Source organism: Podarcis melisellensis (genome assembly GCF_964234715.1).
Source record: "Podarcis melisellensis genome assembly, chromosome: 4".
NCBI classification, from domain to species: Eukaryota; Metazoa; Chordata; class Lepidosauria; order Squamata; family Lacertidae; genus Podarcis; species Podarcis melisellensis.
This window is the reverse complement of record NC_138531.1, coordinates 26,490,139-26,507,579: the sequence shown is the minus strand read 5'-3', so window position 1 is coordinate 26,507,579 and position 17,441 is coordinate 26,490,139. Positions and strand designations below refer to the sequence as shown.

Genomic DNA, 17,441 nt, shown 5'->3' with positions numbered 1-17,441 from the left:
TGAACTTTCACAATGTCTAATAGAAAATAAATCTTGATCCCTTGCAAATCTGCCTGTTTTTGGCCTCTTAATTCATATGTACACCTATTTCATGTTCTGGTTTTGTTTTGTTTTTAATTATGTGCATAGGCGCCGACTCCATGGGGCCTGAGGGGGCCCGAGCCCCCTCAAAAATTCGTTTGGGGGGGCTCTGCCCCCCCAATAATTTAAGAAAATTATTACCGTATTTTTCCCTCAAAAAGAGGAAGCGGCTGCTTTCCTGCATTCTGCATCAGGGTCTTACTGCCCCCCTCCTCTGTTTCCTTGCTGTGTTTGCTCAAACGGAACAAAGAGCAGGGAAAGCCCCTCCCCTCCAGGCAAGCAGGCAGGAGGGAGAGAGAGAGAGCGTGCGAGCTGGCTGGCTTGGGTGGGTAGGTGAGGGAAAACTTTTGCCTTCCTTTCCTCCCTGCCGTTATACCCCTCCCCTGCATTCTTAGCCAGCTGCTTCTCTGCACACCCCTCTCGTGCTCCTTGTCCGTTCTGTGTTTTTCCTTCCCTCCCCACTTAAAATGTGGTTTAAAAGCATGGATCCACATGGATCCTCAGGATCTTTGCATTGGGTCACCCCAAATTCACCAACAGATCACATAGCATGTCCATGGCTACAGCCTGCCCCCCAAAAATCACACACCCACTGTTGCCTGGGGCTGCAATGGTGCAAAAACGTGGTAACAAAACATGGATCCACAGGGATCCTCAGGATCTTTGCATTGGGTCACCCCAAATTCACCATCAGAGCACATAGCATGTCCATGGCTACAGCCTGCCCCCCAAAAATCACACACCCACTGTTGCCTGGGGCTGCAATGGTGCAAAAACGTGGTTACAAAGCATGGATCCACAGGGATTCTCAAGATTTTTGCATTGGGTCACCCCAAATTCACCATCAGATCACATGTCTGTGGCCACAGCATGAAGCACAAAAATGATACATCATTAATATTCACCGCCCACGGCGGCAGCCAATCGGCTGCCGCAAAGGGCGGGCCCTCACAGGTTCACTTAAGGTCGGGGCAGCCCGGGGCTCGCCCCTTTCGATCCCCCAGCAGCAGCGGTTTGGAGGTCTTGGGCCCCCCCAATATTTTTTATAAGTCGGTATGGGCCCCCCCCGATATTTTTTATAAGTCGGCGCCCCTGATTATGTGGAAGCAGAAAGCTAAAGATACTTGAATATTTCTTACATTCTCTCTCTCTCTCTCTCTCTCTCTCTCTCTCTCTCTCTGTGTGTGTGTGTGTGTGTGTGTTTTCTCTCAGTGAGGGAGCTCAGGCCACAAGCAATAAATAGACACCATTGTTTGAGTATTTCCCCCATATATTTCTTGGCAACTGAAACAACTGATTTCTGCTCGTATTTGCATACCTACAGTTCAAATCAGCCAAACCTGAAAATGAAATGTATGGTAGATGCCACCCACCCACTCCACCGATGTTTAAAATGAGCTCTAAAGGGAAGGAAAAGCTATAGTTGCAATCTGTGGCCAATTATGTTCACTCACAGGAATGAATGACTCATTGGAATGAATGGGTCAAAAACTCTTAACTTGGTATAGGATTGCAGCCATTCAAATCTCTTTCATGGTGTTTAAAGCTACTGATAGTTCACCTTTCTATCAAGCTGCTTCTGAAGAACACAAACCTAACTTTTACAGTCAGCTAGAGTGATCTGAAAGGTTCAAAGAACCTCTGCAGAGATAATGTATTTCTCTGTTCAAGTAGTTGGTGGGGGGAGCGTTTAAAAAAACCAAAAACCAGTAGGCAGTGGTAAGAAAAAGTAGGACTAGTTCTTTAAAAGCATCAGTGCAGTTTTCTCAGCATAACCTTTTGCTATGTTCTTGCACTACTGCCAGATGGTCTGGGGGTGAAAATGCAGCAGGAAAGATCATTTATTGCACTTGTTACTGGGACAGGCAGCAAGGTACAGTGGGACACCAATAAGGCATGTGTCTGGTCAAATAGTTTTGCATTTCTTGCTGGTATGAGCCCTATAGGCACGAGTTCAAAAGGAGAGATCAGGATTTCATCATTAGTTTATTTGCATGCTATTTTCCCACAAAACTGTGCCCAGACTCATATCTCACAGCATACCAAATGAGCAAGAATAAAACAATTCAGAAACAATATGAAGAACAATTAAAAATTATCATAATATCAACATTTTACATACGACATTATAGGAAACAATACCAGTAAGGTAATTTAACATCTTAAAACTAAACAGAGAGATTCACAGGAATCACTGACAGGGAGAGATGGGGTCATCATGTGTCTAGTTAGCTCTGGTTAGACATTAAATGGGAAAAGGAGATTTGTATGAGAAGTTGTGGGAGAAGTTAAGTATGAGTTGGGCAGAAGAAGATCCATGCAATGACCTTTCTAGATAACATTGGTGGGTGCATGAAGAAGGCCTCCCAAGCTTAAAACAATATGTGTGCCATCCCAGTCATAAAAATTAGGAAGTTCTTTTCTAACACCCTGGTTTGAAAAGCTTCCACATTATCTGAGGGAGTTAATGTGGCATGACTCTCATAACTTTGTGAGTTTGCTTTTCAGTCTTAATTTATGACTTATTGAAAGTGAGAGCTGTGTGCAGGGAAGGAAACTTAGAGAACTTAGTGTGTCCACGAGAATGGGAGGCAGTCAAAACTCCAGAGAAGGTGTGGTGTAGTGGTCAACCTCTGTCCATAACTGAAGGGAACAGGAAAGTAAAACAGCAGGCTGAGGTGTATGGACACTCATGTAACTTCACTGTAAAAGAAGCCGTCTGTGGAAGCAGAATGCTAGACAGAGACGATTTAGCTTGTGTGTACATTGTTCTACCAGTGAGGATAACTATTAGGTTATCTTTATCCATTGGTTATCTAGGCATAGCTGTGGATGCTAATGACATTTTAAAAGCATGTATGGAATTGGAGGCACTCTAGGAAGGAAAGGAAGGGTCATCATGGCCCCCTCCTGCAGTTTTAATCCCACATGTGATTATCTTCCAATACCTCTATCTCTGCACTACCCATTGTATCTGCTTCTATAAATTAAATGGGCTGATGTACTAGACTTGCATGACAAAGGAGGCAAATGGCTTTGCTTTTAAAGGGGGAAAGGGTACTTACTTGCCTGTCCTATTGGTCATAGGAAAGCTTGCCTAGAGATGCGTTCTTCCCCTATTCTAGTTGAGGTAGTAGTTGAGGATAATGTGTACAGTTTAGGTGTTCTCCTGGAGTTTTGTTCCTGGGTGTTCCAGTGATAACCCGCAAGGAGTGCATTTGCACTGCTTCAGCTGTGGCTCTTCAAGAAGACAAAACTGGCTACTCTTATGCCTGCTTTAATAGTCATTTCAAACTACTGCAGTGCTTTGTACTTGGGGTTCCCTCTGAAGAGTATTCAGAAACTCCAGCTGGTGCAAGACGCTGTAGCTAGAGTGGTATTGGGGGCCCAGCTTTTTGGATAATGTTATGCATGCTTTTTAAGCTGCATTGGCTCCCAGTTCATTTCCAAGTGCAATTCAAAGTACTGGTTTTCCCCTTTAAAGTCCAGCAGCTTCACTGCCCTTCTGCAAAAGCAACTGGAAACTTTATAAAGGAATGGGTGGACAAGAAAAAAATTATTGATTGAATGCATTTTGGACACTGCTGGTCCCTCTTCGGAAAATTTAGAGGAGAGTAATTCACATTTCAGCCGTGTCACTTCTTCTATTGCTATCAAAAGAAAAAGAAGAGGTAGCTGATCTGAATGTTGAATTACAAGTTCTTGGCTTTTTAGCCCTAGATGACTTGAGATCGTGATATCTGAAGCACTGCTTGCTTTTATATGAGACTGCCTAAGATCTTGGAGCTGCAGGCAGCAGCTTTGTTTGCATCCCTCTTTTATCTGAAGTCAGGCTAGTGACTATGATTGTTAGGAGCAGGGCATTCAGTGGTGGAACCCTGGCTTTGTGGAGCTCCCTCCTGATTAATATCAGGAAACATCTATAGTGGCTTGCTCAACACATTTCTGTGTTCACTCCGGTGTTCCTTGAAGCTTGACTCAAGCTATTTATAGGACACAGCCTTTTCCACAGTGATGTCCAAGCTCTGAAACTATCTCTCTGTAATGTGGATATGTGTTTGGTTGCTTTCGTACTTAGAATGAATGGTGAAGACCATCCATTTCAATCAGGACTTCCATAATGACTGGTTTTGTTATTCCAGCCACCTCATGCCACATATTTTCTGTATTTGGGTGCAATGGCTATTTATCATTGTTTTTGCTATAATTTGTTGTGTTTTGGTGTTTTATTTAATTCTGTAGTTTAATTGCTTGTCTGCTGCTTTTTGGGGACTTTGGTCTGACAAGCAACACAAAAGTAAGCTTTTACCTACATTGCCTATGCTGAACGCTATGGCACTGTGCCCACCTTAGTTTTACTCAGAGTAGACCCACTGAAATAAACGGACCTAATTTAGCCATGTTCATCAGTTTCAATAGTCTCTTCTGAGTCTAACATTGGATACAACCCAACATGGTTTTATTAAGAAATTAGACAGAAGATAATCACAACTGTTCTTAAGATGCACCACTTTTTCACAATGTCACCTTGAAAGTATCTGAGCACAGAAATTTGTCTCTGGGTGTGTGTCTTGTTTATTTATTGCTTTAGTATCCCACCTTTCTTCTAAGTAACTCAAAGTGACGCACACTATTCTCCTCCCCTGCCATTTTAATCTTCACAACAACCCTGCCGAGTTAGGCTAAGAGACTATGAGTGGCCCAAGGCTACCCATGGAGCTTTATGGTTGAAAAGGGATTTGAGTCTTGGTTTCCTGAGTCCAGCACTCTAACCACTACACCACACTTTCTTCCTACTGACATGTCGCTTGCATTTTCCTTTACCATGGCACAGGGACCTGGGGTTAGGGGCTGCAGTTTCCAAGCCCCACTACATGACTTCTCAGCAGGCTTGATCTGATGCTTCTCTGGTTTTAGAAAAGAAGCCCCACCCCCACCCCACCCCCTGCTTCCCGGGCGCTTCCTGGCCAGCTGAATATCAAATGCGGGCTCATTTACATTGTATGGGGCCTGCTAGTTTCTTTGCTGATTTTATCTCTCTCTCTCTTTAAGGAACAGATCGGCCACATATTGAAAATCAGGAAATTTAATTTTGCCAGATGAATTAATTTTAATAGGATTTCCTTAATGCAACATGATTAGCATTAGCCTCACCTTGTAATTTGTGGCATATTAAGGAGAGCATCTCCTTTCTTATTGGGTGGGGTGGGGGAAGGACTTTATCCAGAAGGACCTCCAGTAAAGAATGAGGAGAGAAGATACAAGCAAGACCAAATATTTGCTGAGGATTGGCTTATCCAGAAGAAGTTTGCAGCAAACTGTCCAGAGACCAGCAAGCCTTTTTGGATCAGCCCATCATCTAACTGAGTTTCCAGCCTTCAAACATCTGCAGCCCACCAGCATGTCCATCTGATAACAAGAGATGGGTTAGGAAAAAGGAAACACTTCTGTCCACAGAGCTTAGCCACCACTTGGAGGCGAATCACCAGAGCCACCTAAAAGAAGAAGAAAATAAAGGATATGTAAGCACAAGTCTGGATGACCCTCGAGGCTTAAATGCCCCCAAATCCAACCCTTCTGGACAGCAGTCATGCATGAAATATGCAAAATAACTAAACAGATACTAGAAGTCGCCCCAGAACTGGCCCTACTGAACATCTTCCAAGATAATAATGTCAGCTCACACTATAAAGAACTCATAACCCACCTACTCTCAGCAGCCAGAAGCATCATAGCCAGACACTGGAGAGACCTGTCAGGAGTAAACATGGACCAATGGTATCAAATTGCATGGGAAACAGCCTTATTAGAAAAACTAACCAATAAACTGAAACTGACACAGGGACAAATAGAAGATGCCTTCACCCTGGTATGGTTCCCCTTTATCATATAGATAAAGGTAAAGGGAGCCCTGACCGTTAGGTACAGTCGTGGCCGACTCTGAGGTTGCGGCGCTCATATCGCTCTATAGGCCGAGGCAGCCAGCGTACAGCTTCCAGGTCATATGGTCAGCATGACTAACACACTTCTGGCGAATCAGAGCAGCGCACGGAAACGCCAGTTACCTTCCCGCTGGAGTGATACCTATTTATCTACTTGCACTTTGAAGTGCTTTCGAACTGCTAGGTTGGCAGGAGGCTATCACATACACAGCCCAAAAGACAACTACAAGAATCCACCGACAGCATATAAATCAAGAAGGCTAACTTGACCCAACAACCCCTCCCCCCCCACATTAATGAACAAATCTCACTGCAGCCAACCAAAGACAACTAACTGCACCCTAAGCCACCCCAAGCACTCTAACTACCAAGGAAATACAACAAGCGAATAGAAAGAGAACCTACTCAAGTGACACTGATGCCAAACCCCCCCCACACATACACTCCCTCTCCCCCCTCTTTTTCTTCCCAACCTTATACTGCAAATAACACTAATGTCTCACAACAGATGTGCTTGATCTGCAGAAATCACAACCTGAAGAAAGAGACAATGCATGTACTTTTGTAAACTAAATTTTTTAAAATCAAAATTATTTTTAAAACAAATGGACAGCCCCCCCCCCCAAGAAAACAAAGCTTTCCCCATTTCCCTGGTGCTGAAATTTAACAAGACCAACTTTCGTTTGATTCTGCCAAGTAGTATGGCCTTTATGCTCTCGGCTTACAGTTCTAATCACCAGTCAGGTAAATCGCATTGCTCTGGTTTTATTGCTAAGTTCTTTGGGCTCCAAACTATGCCTTCTGCCTTATGCTGTTTAACTTCCACTGAGATGTTTCCACTTGATCCAATCTGTTTAACTTCCACTTCTAAGAAGGCATGGGAGCTCATAAGGTCTAAACCGGCCAAAGGCCCTTCAGGTCTAGCTAACATCCTGTTTCTCAGAGCAGCCCAGCAGAGGAGGACAGGAGTGCAATGGCCCTGCCCTGTTGCATAAGGCCTGAGGTTGATATTAGTAAGGAAGTGGTGGGGAAACAGATCTAGAGATCTAGGGGGTATTCTTCACACACACCCTCTCAAAAATATCTCTGGGATTGAAAGAGAAGAAAGTTGCAAGCTGTTGTTTCTCCTCCTCCAACAACAACAACAAGATAGCTCAGTCGGTAGAGCGTGAAACTCTTAATCTCAGGGTCGTGGGTTCGAACCCCACGTCGGGCAAACAGAGTCTTGCATTGCACAGGTTGGACCAGATGACTGCCGAACTCTACAGTTCTATGATTCAGTGATTCATTGCCAAGGGGGCTGCTGCTGCTGCTTCATCTCCTCCGGGCGGGCTGGGGGTTGGGGGGTGGTGGTGCCTGCCTGCGCGCGCAGCCGCTTCTCCCCCGACCTGATGCTTCGCAGGGCTGACATTCGTGTAGCAACCGCCGGGTCCGAGGCAGCAACGGCGCTGCAGCTGGGCTTGGCTTTGAAATGCGCAAGACAATGGGCGCCACTGTTCTCGCCCGCTTCGCCTTTCCATTCCATTTGCATAGTCTGTTCTGCCTGATTGACCAGCTCGGGCTGTCCAAGGGACCCGGCATTGTTCCCAGATCACTGCGAGATGGCAGAGATGACAAGATTCAGGTGAGAGATGAAGTGGGATGGCTCGCCCGGGCCGCAAGCCGAAGCCAGAAGCCCCTGGGAACACCAGGCGGGGGGAGAAGAAGGAGGAGGAGTGGAGAATCAGATGGAGGGGTTTAAGAGAGAGAGAGAGGTCCTCTCCTGTCTTCCACAATGAGAACTCACCCCAAATCCACATTTTCCCACCCCTACTACCGCTGCTCTGGCCAAAAATCGAGCCGCCCTCCTTAACCCTCACCGTAGTTCATAGCAGGGCAGCGCTTCAAAGTGACGTTCAAAGCACAGTGATGTTCAAAGCACTTCACACATACAGGGTCTTCTTGGCAAAACGTACAACATGCCTGCAAGGCAGGACAGGAGACCTAAAAAGGCTGCTTCCGGGAAGGAGCGGCTTTCTGGTAGGGTTGCCCTATTTTGAAGAGCAAAAAGAGAGGGACATATTTCCCGACGTCTACTTTTAACTATGAAGACTCTCATTTTACATACCCATGAAAAAGAGAATGTGTCTTGGAAAAAGAGGACATAATGTCAACCCTAACTGGGCTGAGTGGAGGGCGAAAGGGAAACGGAAGGTGCGCCCTCCAGAACTCCAGCCCGCCAGAAAGCAACACCCCAGGATCGGTTTTGCATGGGAAGGTTTCCTATTTACAAGTGAAAGATGGATTTGAGTCTCAGGGGGAGATGGCAGCCCCCCGCAAGGCATTTTACCGGCAGGGAACTTGCAGGAGGACTTTGTGAGGGAGCTGAGGAGCTGAGGCCCCACGAGCCGGTTCATATTTGCTCGGAAGGAAGCCCCGTCGAGTTCAATGTGGCGCTCACTTCTGGCCAAGGGTGCAGCAGGGCTGGAGCCGAAGCAGCTGCGATCCTAAACTATCTGGGAAATTCCATCGAAATCGAGAGGAATCGGGACTCGGGGCCAAGTATAACGGGGCTTCGGGTTTGTGTTAGGATCGCAGCCTAAGGCTAAAATCCTATGCCCAACTGGCCCTGCATAGGAGGCTCTCGTTAAGCTCCTTTATTACAGTCTAATCAAGACCGTGGAAGGTAGCTGGGAAGAGACACGCGTTTTATAATCTTCCTCCTTCCGCGCAATCGTCTGCTTATTTGCAGCTGTGCCCTCTTCTGTAGATCGAAAATACCGGTAGCTACTCCTGATATCTCAGACAAAACACAACTGGGGAAGGGCCATAGCTCAGTGGAAGAGCGTCTGCTTTGAGTGTAGAAGGAGGTCCCAGTTCAGTCCCCAGCACGACCTCCAAGCAGGGCAGGGAAAATGTGCCCCGTCGAAAAATCCTACAGAACCGCTACCAGCCTGTGCAAGCAATATTGGGCTAGATGGACGGGCTCAGGGCATGGCAGCTTCCTCTGTTCCTACCCGCCATTCATTTCCAGGCAAATGCTCATGATGGAAAGCTCTGAGCTGCTGCGGAAGGAGGAATGGAGAGCAAATCGCGTCGGGCTCCATCTCCTCTTTCCCACCCCTCCCACACACAAAAACAACAACCCTGGAAACTTTTTACCCTCTCATACTAGCTTGCAGGCACACACACACACACACACACACACACACACACACACAGACACACACAGACACACACACGTAAACAACATGCACCCGCCCAGCCGACACAGGCCCCTGAAATGGGTTTTCGTTTGACACTCTTGTTTTGACTTCTTCGTAGAAAGACCTAAAAAAGAAAAAAAAAAGATCTTTGCAATACCGGAATGTTTTCCCTCGAGGGATCTGCAGCACAATTTGCCATAATTTCTTCCTTAAACCGAAAAGAAGCTGAGCTGAGCAAGGGAGGAGATTCCCATGGCAGCGCTCGCTTCGACTCAACCCCCCCCCCCTCTGGGATTCCAGTCTCGTTTCAGTGCAAATATTCCCCATCATCTGCTAATAATGGGGAAAGACAACAGAGGCGCGCGACTCGCTTGTGCCCGGGCACCAGCCACGGATCCACAGCTGCCATTTAAACCGCATCCATCCCATCGATTTCCTCTCTCTTTAGCAGGACAGCTATTTTTACTCAGCAGGGAGACTTATTTCAGTGGGCCTTTTGGTCAAGGAAGTAGCTGGATGCAGCCCCGTTCTATGCACATTCCTTTTAGCAGGTTTCCCTTCAAGGTTAGGTGTGCTCAGGATCGTACTCCTGTGCGCACCTACCTGGGAATCAATGAACTTGGTGAAACTTACTTCGGAGTAAGACACGTATCGCTGTTCGCTTATGATCCTGTGCCCACTTGTCTGGAAAGGTCCCATTTAACTCAATGAGTGGGCGTGCAATGAGTCCTGTTATTGAGCACGTTCGCTCCCTGGGGCTGCACCTGTTTAGGTGAGTCTCATGGGTTTGTGGATGAGAACTGGGGGTGCCACGTTGAGACTTAACTGGGTGGGTTGGTGGTAGAAAAGTCTGTCCGGGTAAGAAGAGCCGGATCCACGGTTAGTTTCAGCAGCTGCTGCTGCCTTCGTTCCAGTGACTTCCAAAGGACTCGGCCCTGCGTTCACACGGAAGGAAGCACTTGCTTCCGAATAGGTGTTAATTCGGCTTAAAGCCCAGTGTTTAGATTGCACCACATTGTGGGCCCGCAGTTAAAATCCATATAACTTTCTTTGCCCATCTGAAACTTGGATCCCACCCCTCTCTCTCTCTCTCTCTCTCTCACACACACACACACAAACACACACACACACGGTGGAATGCACTTAATAGCGTCTTAAATTCGAGGGTGAGGGACGGGCTCACACCCAGAAGGAAACACAGGCGCTCCCTCGGTCCACAACTGCTGCTTTTTCTGTTGGTGGCGGCGGGGAGCGGATTTCAAGCTGGTTTACCCCGCAGCCCTAAGGCAGAGATCCTTCCCCTGTTTCCACGGAAGGAAGCCCCGCAGGATCGGGTCTCCGGGGCTTCCCAGGAAGGACCCGTCGTGGTCCCCCGGCGAAAGTGTGGCGTGAGACACCGGGACCCGGCCCCCGTTTCCCCGCCTCCCGGTGCCCGCCGGGGGTGAAAGATGCGATGGGAGCCGAAGTGGCTCTGGAGTTTGTTTAATTCCCCCCCTCGCGTGTTTACTGATCCTTCGAGAGGCGCTTATCTCGGGGAATATAGAGCGATTAATAAAACCGCAGGTTTCCAGATAAGTGATTGTGATGGAGATTGTTGGCGAGAAAATAGACAATTATCCGCTGTTAGCTTTACATAAAGATCGCATTAACTTGAATTAGTTATCAGACAAAAGAACATCAGAAAGCTGCACCTTTTCTGCCAAGGCAACCGCTCGCGGGGTACGTGTGTGTGTGTGTGAGAGAGAGAGAGAGAGAGGGAGAGAGGGAGAGAACTCCTCTCTCTCTCTCTCTCTCTCTCTCTCTCTCTCTCTCTCTCTCTCTCTCTCTCACACACACACACACACACACACACACACACACACACCCCAAACGGGGAAGTTGGTGGCAGGCCAAAGAGAGACGAGGCAGGGATACTGAGCTGGGGAAAGTTGGAGAGTTTCAAGGGAGGAAGCGAGGGAGGGAAGACGCGCTGCCTGCCCGGGCGAAATGCGCCGCCGCGGAAAAGAGGCGCAGCTGAGAAACGCGCCTTGGCAGCCAACTGGGAACCCAACGGAAGGAGAAGGCTGATCGTGGGGCAGCCGGGAACTTAAAGGGCTCCTGAATGGAGGTGGGGAGGGGGTTATAGGAGAAAGAGAGGGGGTCTTTTCCTGCACAGCCGTGGAACTATTTGGAGAGCATGAAAGAGGCTGCTGTGGTTCCCGCTGGAGAGCTTTTTGTACAATTCCAAGTCTACTTCTCTCTCTCTCTCTGCCCCCCAACACACACACAGCGTTCCCCCCTCCCATTCACTGGAGGGGGGCGGTAATTAATTATCCAGCTCTGCTCCTGGGAGGGAGAGAGAGAGAGAAGGAAGGAAAAGTGGGGGAGCGGTGGGGGGGAGCGTTAAGGGAGGGAAAGGACTCCCTCTCCCTCCCCCTCCCGACTTTCTCGTTTTGTTCAGCAAGCAGAACTAGGAGGGACACCCCCACCCCGACCTCCACCCCGGGACTGCAGGGCTCCTGTCCAGTCCACCCCCACGGAAAAGGGGGGAGGGCGAGCTCTGCGGGGGAGCGGCTCTCATTGTGGCAGCCAACAATCCCCCGGCCTCCCCCCCCCCCCGCGGAGGTGAGGAATTCTGGAGCGGCTCGTGTGACTTCGAGGGCGAGGGAGGCGGGCAGGGGCTACAGAGGCTAGGCGCGCGAGGGCACACCCAGAGCCTCTCCCGATCCTCCGTCCCTTCCTAAAATAAAATAGAAGCCCGCCAAGGCAAAAGAAAGGATGTCATTACGGTCCAGCAAGATGCACTCCCAGAAAAATAATAATATTGACTATACAGTATATATGTGGGAAAGGGACGGAGAAAAGTGTCTCGGCGGCGCGTTGCTTGAGCTGGAGCCTTGCCTTCCACTTTCAGCTCAGTCTCCTAATCTCAGGGTAGTGGGTTCGAGCCCCGCGCTGGGCGAACCCGCGCTGCGTGGCAGGGGGTTGGACTAGATGACCCCCGGGGTCCCTTCCGACTTGACAACTTCTATGAAAATCTCTGTAGGTTGGCTGCCTCTATTAGGGCTGCAACGTGTCTTTCTGTGAGTTTAGTTAGGGTCGGGACGCCAGATTGCCAGACAGCCTCAGAGCAGGCGATGCTGCTGGGCTGAGGGGGGGGTAAAGGTGTGTGTGTGTGTGTAGCGGGGATGCTCAGGTGCCGTAGGGCTGCCCCCTGGCCTGCACGCACACATACACAGCGCGCCCCGCCGGCTCTCCCCGGCTCGCCTGACTGGGAGCTGTCCCAGTGCTGCTACGTGCGGCTCCTGCGCTTCCCGGGTCCCGGTTGAAAGGAGCGGCTGACGACCCCCCCAGTTCCCAAGGCAGGCTGGAAGCTGCCTGGTGAGCCTTGGATTTGTGTGGTCCCAGCCTTTCCCAGCTTGCCCCATTCCGCGCCCGGGATCAGGGGCTCCCTCGGCTCGTTTGCACCTGCGTCGCTTCTGGCTCCTTCAGGAATGCGCTGAAGCTTGTAATCAGCTTTGTGAAGCCATTGAGTGCACGGCTGAGTGAAACTTGCAAAGCTCGCGGAGAACTGGCCCGCTGAATGGGAGTCAGCATGGGGCTGCTCTCCAAGCCTTGGCGCTGCCAAATTCCAGCAGAGCCCCTCACAATCAGTCCACACAGGCTTTGCTGCTTTCCCCACACTAAGGAAAGTGAGAAAAGAAAAGCGAAAATACCAGCCACCGAGGTTAGCAGTTTGTTCCCAGATTAATGGCAAAACTCTGGAGGCTGGGTGGGTGGATGGATAGATTAGCTAGCTAGCGGCCGAGGCTCTGCGTTTTTTGGTCGCCTCTAAAAGACGCTGGGTGTTGTTGTTTTTTAGCTGGGGCAAGTTTTGTTGTCCTTCAAGGCGGGAAGGTAGCCAGAAAGAAGGGCCCGTGGTTATGAAGAAACTTGGAAAAAATACAGGGTTTCCATATCTCTCTCCTGTAGTTGTTCCCATATCTCTTTACTTGAGAGTAGTCCCATTAGAATCTATAGGGCTGCTCCAAGAGCAAAGCATTTGGGAACGGCTGTTCGGGGAAATAAAGGGGGAGGGGTTTCAAAAATAGCAACAAAAAACCATAAAGAGGCATCCGAATATAGTCAAAAGTTGGACAAAAAGGATTGCAGATTGTATTTTAGATAGGACAGCGTTTTGTGAGAAGATAAGGCGATTCGCACGCCATTAAACTCAGTGGGAAAGTGGGGCTGGCAGTCCAAGGGACTGTTTTGTTTAGAGCCCTGTTGCTTGTGGATATAATGAGAAAAAGTGTCCATCGTCCAAGACGCTCTTACTAAGGATGGTTTTAGGGGGTGTTTTTTTTGTGTTTTTTTTTGAACTCTGCATGATGGTGTTCCTTCCTTAAGGAACAGGTTTTTAAGTTGCTTGGTGAAGGATTGTCGGACCTCCTGGGAAATCCTGCAGAGGATCACACAGAAAGCACCCATCCTTTGGGACGTCAACATTTTTTGAAGGGGAATGTGAAGGGGTCCTGTTTAGAATTCTTTTACTCCTGGCGCAAATCAGCTGCTAACCCATTCCACAGATTGCTAGGTATGGACGCCTGGCTTCCTAACCCATTTAATTCTACATTTGTCTAGCGATATCTGGATGTTTTCCTATGAACCTCCAGAATATTTGCCTCTACGTTTTAAGCCACAATGAGGTCCTCAGATAGCCAACCGCTGTAAACGAGGGAAACCATTTGAAAAGTCAGCTTACTGTAAGCGATTCAGGCGGTGGCGGGGAGGACCCGATATTCAAAATCTTTTGAGAGCTAGATTCACGTAAGACAACGTGCGTTTAGCTAACCGTGGGCTCCGATGCATTCAGTTCTACTTAGAAGTGAGACTTATGGGGCTTAGCCTCAGATAAGTGAGGAAAGTACTGGAGGTGAAACAGACCAATCCTATGCATGCATTCACTCACTCAGAAGTATGGCTGCAGTCTTAACCCCACTTACCTGGGAGTAAGCCTCGTTGAATTTAATAGGAATTACTTCTGCATATGCACAGTTAGTAAATCTCACTTAGTTCAATAGGACCGACTCCCAAGTCGATGTGCACATGACTACAGACTTTATTGGCAGCAGGCTGCCATTGGTATCCAAGGTCGGGATCCCAAAGAGCTGCTTTAGGCGTGTCTGGGGCCTTGGGGGAAGGTATTTTCTTCGAACAGCTGCTCTCGGTGCCACCTAGCAGACAGTTCTGGGAAACTCTTCCATTTGGTAGCCTGGAGGGCATGCGCGAGCTCCATAGGAGGAGCGCGTTTCTTTGGATCTCGCCCAATGCCTCTTCCACACAACAACTGCACAGAGCTTTAGCTCCACATATAGTTTTGTTCCCTGCAAGTCTGGGATTCTGGAGTTCAAGGGCTTTGGCTTCACTTTGCCAGTGCTGTAAGCTGCAAAAGTGCAGGGCTCCCTCAACCTCACGCTTTTATCTTATTTTTCCTTCTTCCTTTTTGAGTACCAAATGCCTGAGATTACTTGGGTCTTCCTCGCCTGCTTTTTTCCCCACCTTGCTTTGAATTGCTTCTACTTTCTCGTTCAGGAGCTGCAGTGCGCCTAAGAGTTTCAAAGCTCAACGCAAGGAGTTTCGGCGGTTGCTAAACACCTTGGAGTTTGTCTACACACAATTCATTGGAATTCAGTTCCACTGATTTCCATGGAGTTGCTCCCTAAATTAAGGGCACTTGGGGGAGCAGCCTTGGCCTTACAGCTGAGAGCCCGTTTTCCCTATCTCTTAGAATCATAGAATAATAAAGTTGGGAGGGACTCCGAGGCTCATCTAATGCAGGAATATGCAGATGGTCCTTACGGGAATTGAACCTGTTACCACCACGTTCTCCGAAACCTTTCTTGATTTGCTATTATTCTATAGAAAATCAACTTTTCTGACACACGACCTTCAGAATTTATCTCTCCCTTTTTTCAAAAAAACAAAAAAACCTCCAGCAATTTAAAATCAAACGCTAACTAGCTGCTCTGCTAAACGGAGTTGTTTGGTGGGCATTTGTTCTCAAACTGCATTCATTTCAACGAGCCCAGTCAAAACCACGCAGCAGCAACCGCGGTAAAACCTGCGAAAACTTTCCTTTGTTATGCAACGAAGGTGAACGCCAGCATTGGCTCTGGTGGCCAAGTTCCCGGGTCGTCCCGATCCACAGCCCCCAAATTGGCACCCTGCACTTCAGGAAAGTTACTTGGAAGACAGCCCTGTGGTTGGATCTCCTTCCACGCCGTTGAGGACCATCGACTACTAGAGGGAAGAATCTAGGGACTCCCCGCCCCCTCCCATGGTTATCCCTTGTGGCTGGAATCCTACACACACTTCCTCGGAAGTAAGACCCGGAGAACTAGATAGAACTTGCTGAGACATTACACATACTTCTGTAAAACAAGAAAAATATTTAATAAAACAAACAAACAAACAAAAACTAGATAGAACTTGCTTCTGAGTAAACCTGAGTAGACTGCACGAGTCCTAATGATTTCGGTGAAAGCGTTAATTAAACACGTGCTCAAATCGCTCCCACTAAAATCAATGGGGCTTAGAAATGCTTAATTTTGATGACATGTTAATGAGTTTTCTGCTCCCCCCCGCATTTACACAACAATGCTGTTTAGTTGGGAGTGAGGACCACTCCGTTCAACGTGCCTTATCCCCAGGGGAAGAAGAAAAAAAAGATATTCCCACTTCCTTGGGAGTGAGCCTCGTTGAGCTCATTGGGGTTTACTTCTGAGCAGACATGCTCAGGACTTGGACATCGGAATCCAATGGCGGCGAATGTAAAGAGCGTATTGAAGTTTGGAAGTAAAAATAAAATAAAATAAAAAAGATGAGCTTTTATGTTAAAGACACAAATAACCAAGCAAGGCCAAACTGCGAATTATTGCCACTTGAAACGATAGGTGCACAAAACCTTCTGTTCTCTGCATGGTTCCCAGAAACTCTTCCATCCCCGACGCCTTTCTGGCAAATAAAGTTTCCATCCTGCCCCTCCCCCCCGCCCGCCCCTCCCCCCGCCACCTCTTTTTGAAAGTTGGATGTTCTATTTTCGACCGTGTTGCTTCTTCCAACCATTCTCAGTGACAAGTCATGAGGATATGCAGTAATTCAGAAATTAGTGAAATTTTATTCTTGGTGGGGGCGTTGGATTAAGAGGCTGGGAGAGTGTGAAACAAGTCAACGTGTAATTGTATGATAAGGCTCTCACGAGGAATTTATTGGCCAAGTTGCTATTTCTATTCCTTCCTAATCTCGTTTAGCACATTCATTCTCTGCAATCTGTCTCCATAATCTTCTGTGACAGAATGGCAGCCAATGGAAGCATGCATGTTTGGAGAGAAGAGAAAATATGCAGAGGCGTGATAAACTGATGCTAATTATCCATATTTAGGACACCGAGTGCAGAAGATCAAGGTTTACAAATAACAAACCAGAGCCAGTGATGATGGCTTCCTAGTGTGGAATATATTGGAGGGGACAAGATAAGGGCTTCACATGCAGGAGAGATTTATTGGTCAAAGGGTTCACCTTCCACTTTTCCACTTTTATATAGCAGTAAATTATTTAGGCTAAATTCACCAGAACATTACTCTTTTATTTGGCAATGTGCCATGACTTGCTCCTTCTTTGTGTCTTTTCAATGCAAATCCTTGTAGTGTAACATCAGTTGATAAGAAACAAATAATTGAAGTAATAGGTAATTCCCTTTAAATTGTGCATATAGGACAGTGAGGTAATCATCATCTAATGGGAAAGGAGGGAGGGGGGAAAGGGGGCTGAGTCCGAAGGATAAAGCAGATAGCTGAGAGTGAAACACCACCAAATGTCGGCTGTTCGGTGACATTGGTAGCAGCAGCAGCAACACAGGAGGAGGAGGAGGAAGGGCATATGGGTTGTGTATAACAACAATTTTATGTTGCGACTTATTTCCAAACATGTCTTTTCATTTTTCATTTTTTATATAAAAATAGCTTTCCCCCCCAAATTCCTGGAAAGAAAGGGGACACACACAAACACACACGCCACATTTAAATTAGGAAGTTAACTCCCATCTTCTCCCCCCCCCCCCAAACTCTCCCTGCAAGTCAGCTGGCTGAAATACATAATACGGGGATTCAATTTGGCAATATTTGTGCTGTATGGTTGAGAGGTTAGCAGTAGTGATCTTAGTACTTTGCGATAATTGTGTTGTACATTTTCCAAAACGCTTCAGCAACTTGAG

The 17,441-nt window shown here is 47.7% G+C and overlaps 2 long non-coding RNA genes across 4 annotated transcripts in view; one reads left to right on the top strand and one right to left on the bottom strand.

Annotated features, from left to right (window-relative positions):
• The window catches only part of LOC309368344, a 313,140-nt gene that overhangs the window by 130,734 nt on the left and 164,965 nt on the right, over window positions 1-17,441 (top strand). The gene's annotated exons all lie outside the window — the stretch shown is intronic.
• Window positions 2,049-17,441, bottom strand: part of LOC309368347 — a 49,004-nt gene continuing 33,611 nt past the window's right edge. Inside the window, exon 2 of the long non-coding RNA XR_014167714.1 lies at window positions 2,049-5,576. This is a non-coding gene — a long non-coding RNA (uncharacterized lncRNA). The remainder of the gene's footprint in view (window positions 5,577-17,441) is intronic.